The sequence below is a fragment of the Podarcis muralis genome, chromosome 16 (assembly GCF_964188315.1).
Source record: "Podarcis muralis chromosome 16, rPodMur119.hap1.1, whole genome shotgun sequence".
In the NCBI taxonomy this organism is placed as follows: Eukaryota; Metazoa; Chordata; class Lepidosauria; order Squamata; family Lacertidae; genus Podarcis; species Podarcis muralis.
Genome location: NC_135670.1, coordinates 31523050 through 31529049, shown reverse-complemented (window position 1 = coordinate 31529049; position 6000 = coordinate 31523050). Strand labels below are relative to the sequence as shown.

General features: G+C 38.2%; 1 protein-coding gene across 1 annotated transcript in view; it reads left to right on the top strand.

Annotated features, from left to right (window-relative positions):
* Positions 1-399: 399 nt before the first annotated feature.
* The window catches only part of CHFR (checkpoint with forkhead and ring finger domains), a 51565-nt gene continuing 45964 nt past the window's right edge, over positions 400-6000 (top strand). Inside the window, exon 1 of the mRNA XM_077920593.1 lies at positions 400-537. The gene's annotated coding sequence lies outside the window, so the exon portion shown is untranslated. The remainder of the gene's footprint in view (positions 538-6000) is intronic.

The following is a 6000-nucleotide window of genomic DNA, read 5'->3' as shown; positions in this document are numbered from 1 at the left end:
ATCACACACAGCGCAAAAACTCTGAGGCTTGTTTTGATTTTTAAAAGGGGGCTTATCTTATTCAGAATAGCCAGGACAGGATAAGCAGGTCTTATCTTATCACTGCCTGTATTGATGTCAAGGTTTAAAAAGAGCTTGGGGTTCTGCTACATGGAGCAGAACGCCTACACCGATAAACACTGATAAGGCAGCCCTAAACAGCATATTCCTTCTCTGCTAGATAGACATGACAGAGGGATTCAGAACAGTATCCATCGTGAAATTCTACCAGATTCTCTCTCTCTCTCTCTCTCCCTCTCTCTCTCTCTCTCTCTCTCTCACACACACACACACAAACAAACAAACAAACACACCTACCTCTCCCCCTTCAGCTAATTTGCTTCATCTATTCAGGCTGCTGCAGCTTTGGCCAAGTATTGAGGTGGACTCTGAACACTCGGCAAACAGTCACATATACCAGTCAAGCGACTGAATTTTGCATGGAGTCCGCAAACTAAGTTACGGAAGTGAACTTGCTGCTTTGCCACGTTGACGAAGGTGAGAAAGGAAAGGAAAATCTAAAAATTCTGGATACGAATATTAGAACAATCTGGGAGGCCAGCAAAGCGTGTATTAGAGGTTATTACATATAGCAAAGTGCAAGAAAGAAAAGTATACGTGAGAGGAAGCTAGAAGAAATAAGAAAAGAAATAGCCAATAATGAGAAAATGTTAGCAAGAGAACCAGCAAATAGGAATCCAGTTCAAAAAATCAAATTACTGCAGGCGCAGTTAACAATGATAATTGGGGAAGAAACTGAAACAAATATAAGATGGATGAAACAAAGATCTTTTGAATTTGCGAATAAACCGGGAAAATTGCTGGCATGGCAATTAAAAAAGAGAAAGGAGGAAATGCAAATTGATAAAATAAAGGAAGGCGGGAAAAATATAGATAATCCAGAAGAAATAAACAAATGTTTTATAAAGTACTTCAGTAAATTATATACAGTGGGAAAGGAAACAGAGGAAGATGTTATAAATTATTTACAGGACAAATGGCTACCCAAGATTGGGAAAGAAAAAATAGAGTATTTAAATGCGCCGATATCCTCAAATGAACTGCATGAAGCAATCTCAAAAGCAAAATAAGGCAAAGCACTGGGCCCAGATGGGCTCACGGCAATGCATTACAAAAAAATGGAGGAGGCAATAGCAACCCCTATGAAATCGACATCTTTCCGCAGGGCCTGCAAGACAGAGCTGTTCCACCAGGCCTTTGGTCAGGGCACAGCCTGACTCCCTCCTTTGGCAATCTTCACAGAACTCTAGCCCAATGGTTGCCATCAATTTGATTTGAATTAATTTTATAATGAAATGGTTTTAGAATGTTGTATTATTTTATTGTTGTTAGCCGCCCTGAGCCCGACTTTGGCCGGGGAGGGTGGGATATATATATATATATATATATATATATATATATATATATATGCAGGTTTTGGTGTCCTCGGGTATCTTCCCGTGTAAAAGTTGGGGTGTCTAGGCGACGTTTCGACGAGGTCTCACTCGTCATCTTCAGGCAGGTGCTTTCGGCTTCTTGTTACTGGAACAGAGCAGGATCTCAGTGTTTGAGTTCCTATAAATACTGTAGAGGAGGTATGGTGTATAGCCTCCAATGTTTTGGGCAGAGAGGAAGTTCCCAGGCTAGTGTGCCTTTTCTTCTTTTGTTCCTTAATTGCTTGAGGGATATCTTGAGAAAGAAACACCCCCCAAAAACCAAGACACAGAAGAAAACAATGGCATGGCCCTCCTTCCTTATATCAAGGGCACTACAGATAAAATTAGCAAAATCCTCCATAAACACAATATCAAAACAGCCTTTTGCGCCAACCAAAAAAATAGCCAATATCCTCAGAAACCCCAAGGATAAAATCCAGTTGGAAAACCAAGGGGTCTATGAAATACCCTGCAAAGTCTGCCCAGCCACGTACATTGGACAAACAAACAGACGAATAAATGCACGTATCGCAGAACACAAGAATGCCGTCAAAAAAGAAGAAAAAACTTCCTCTCTCTTCCAACACATGAAAGAAACAGGACACGAAATTAATTTTGCAGATTCCAAATTGCTCTCTAACATGGAACATCACCACAAGAGAATAATCATGGAAGCCATCGAGATAGAGAAACACCCTCACAACATGAACAAGCGTGACGACACATCCCGCTTGCCAGACATCTGGAAATTAGCCCTCCCCACAAAAACTGACACCAGATCCAGAGGCACACAGAACGCCATCACCAATCAACCACACCAGACCCAAACCCAGACCCTCTCCACAGATAAATTACAGACACCATCCAGTAGCCAAACCATGGTGGCACCTCCGGATGCTGCACCCCCCTGCAATCCCTACACAGATCTGGCTGGCACAGGCCACAAAACCACAGCTCGCCCCTATACACGAAGCCAAGCCAGAGCACAACTAAATGTAGTACACCCATCTTCTCAGAAAAACTCTTCACAAAGTTCAAGAGGTCAAGACACAAAGGCTTTAGCAACTAATCCACACCTAATGACCCACCTAAGTGGTACTCAGGATATCACTCAAGAAATCACTCAAGATATCCCTCAAGCAATTAAGGAACAAAAGAAGAAAAGGCACACTAGCCTGGGAACTTCCTCTCTGCCCAGAACATTAGAGGCCACACCTCCTCAACAGTATTTATAGGAACTCAAACACTGAGATCCTGCTCTGTTCCAGTAACAAGAAGCCGAAAGCACCAGCCTGAAGATGACGAGTGAGACCTCGTCGAAACGTCGCCTAGACACCCCAACTTTTACACGGGAAGACACCCGAGGACACCAAAACCTGCATATATATATATATATATATATATATATATATATATATATATAATTATTATTATTATTATTATTATTATTATTATTATTATTATTATAGCAGAAGGGAAAACCCCTGAGTCGTGGAATTTGGCACATATCATCATAATACTAAAGCAAGACAAAAGTAAAAGAAAATATTAATAACTATAGACCTATATCCCTACTCAACAATGTCTACAAAATATATGCCGATATACTGGCCCAAAGATTGAGAATAGTTTTGAACAAATATATTAATCAAGATCAAGTAGGTTTCCTACCAGGGAGGAAGATGTGTGACAATGTAAGACTAGTGGTTGATTCGATCGAATACCTAGACATGAATCCAGGGAAAACAGCAGCTTTTGTATTTATTGATGCTGAGAAAGCTTTTGATAACGTATCCTGGAGATTTCTTGAGAAAATATTGGAAAGATTAGAGCTGTGAATATTAATATTAAATGGAATAAAAGCAATATGCCAAGACCCAAAGGCCAATCTGGTAATTAACGGTGAGATGACAGAATATTTCCCCATACAGAAGGGAACAAGACAGGAGTGCCCACTTTCTCCTCTTTTATTTATATTAACATTGGAAGTATTAAATGAGGTTATAAGAAATGAAGGGGAAATAAAAGGTATAACATTGGGCAGGAATGTGTACAAAAGCAGAGCATTTGCAGATGATATGATAGTAATGGTGGAAAATCCGATAAACAGTATAAATAAATTGTTAGAGAAGATGGAAGAATTTGGAAGGGTAGCAGGATTCAAATTAAATAAAGATAAAACGAAGATAATGGTCAAAAATATGAATGAATAGGAGAAAAAGAATTTAGAATAAACAAGTGGCCTGCAAATTGTAAAAGAGATAAAATATCTGGGGATTTATGTAACAATGAAGAATATTAATTTGTTCAAGCATAATTACATGAAAGCATGGAAGGAAATAAGAAATCAATTAGAAACTTGGCAGAGATTAAAATTATCAATGTGGGGGAGAATTTCAACAATCAAAATGAGTATATTACCAAAAATGCTTTTTTTATTCCAAATGATTCCGGTAATCAGTATATTTGAAAAATGAAAAAAGGACATATCCCGATTTGTATGGCAAGGGGGGAAACCACGTATAAATATAAACTGTTAACAGACATCAAATAGAGGGGTGGATTTGGACTTCCGGATTGGATAATTTACTATCTGGCAGCATGCTTAGGATGGATAAAAGACTGGGTCATGCTAGACAAAACAGAGATTCTAGATTTAGAAGGATGGAACAACTGCTTTGGATGGCATGCCTATTTAATTTATGATAAAGTGGCAGTAAACAGGGACTTCCTGAATCACATAACCAGGAAGTCTCTATATAAAGTATGGGCAAATTACCGATGGTTGTTAGAACCTAAGATACCATGGTGGGTATCCCCATTAGAAGTATTGGCAGTGAAAAGAGTAAATATGGAGAAGTACTGGCCAACATATCAACAGTTATTAATAAAAGAACACGGTGACGTAAATAAGACCTTATGAAGAGGTTAAGAACTACAGTGGTGCCTCGCAAGACGAAATTTATTCGTTCCGCGAGTTTTGTCATCTTGCGATTTTTTTCGTCTTGCGAAGCACGGTGTTGGGAAAGTTTTGGAAAAGCTTCAAAAATCACCAAAGTCTTTAAAAACCTTAAAAAAAGGCTACCACACCGCGTTCTATGAGTTGCTCCTCGAAGTCAAGTCGCAACTGTATTAACGGTGTTAAGAAAAAGGAAACAAACTTGCAAGACGTTTCCGTCTTGCGAAGCAAGCCCATAGGGAAAATCATCTTGCAAAGCAGCTCAAAAAACAAAAAACCCTTTCGTCTAGCGAGTTTTTTGTCTTGCGAGGCATTCGTCTTGCGAGGTACCACTGTATTGTAACAGCTGACTACAATATCACCAGGTATTGCATATCTTCAACCAAGATAAAAAAATAGGATTTGAACAATAACATCAAAATTTCAATGTGAACTTTTGCAACCAAATAGGAAGATAATATCGAAAATATGCGGCTTGCTCCTTGAATGGGAACTGAAAGATGAGGTAATAAAAGAACCAATGATAAAATGGTCACAAGAGCTGGGCCAGACAATTCACCTAGATGGGAAAGGCTATGGAAAACAGATATAAATTTCACAGCATGCTATTTGATTAAGAAAAACATAATGAAGATGTTCTACTGCTGGTACCTCACCCCAGTAAAACTATCAAAGATGTACAAAAAACAGTCAAAGCTCTGTTGGAGATGCAAAACAGAGGTGGTGACGATGTACCATATGTGGTGGGAGTGCAAAGTGGTTAAACAATTCTGGATTATGATACATGAAGAGCTTAAAAAGATATTTAGGAGTTCAATCTCTAAAAAACCAGAGGCATTTTTGTTGGGTTTAGTATCGAGTAACATCCCCAAGGATGAAAGGAACGTATTCCTTTACGCAACCGTGGCAGCCAGAATCGTAATGGCGAAAAATTGGAAAACAGATAAAATACCAGAATTATTAAATTGGAGAACCAAACTTCTCAAATTCACAGAGATGGCAAAATTAACAGCAACCATCAGAGGCTGCTCTAATAAAAAAATTAACAAAGAGTGGGAATGCGTTAAGGAATACATGAAAAAAGTTGGTGCTGGAGCTTAAAAATTAATATGCAAAAGTTTAAAAGGCGCAAGGAGATAGGATAATAATATATTAAGGATGGAATAACAAATAAAGTGAGTAACGCGACAATAACAAAAATAATAGTAGGTAAAGTGGAGGGAAGTACTGGGTTGTGCGGGAGGGAGGTGAAGGTATTAAGTGAAATTGTTAAAGATTGGCATAGGATTTAAGAGACTTAAAATAAGGAATTAAAATAAGGAAGAAGTAGCAAGAAATATCAAGTAAAGGTATCGGAGAGGAGGATCAGTGTAAATGAAAACATGAGACTTATGGTTTTGCTATATATGATTTTATTTTGGATTTGTCTGCTGTAAAGAATGTACATTATGTGAATAAAAAAGAAAGAAAGAAAGAAAGAAAGAAAGAAAGAAAGAAAGAAAGAAAGAAAGATCTCAAAATCTTATAGATTGTCACTATGTTATTTATCTGTCTTGGTGGGACAGC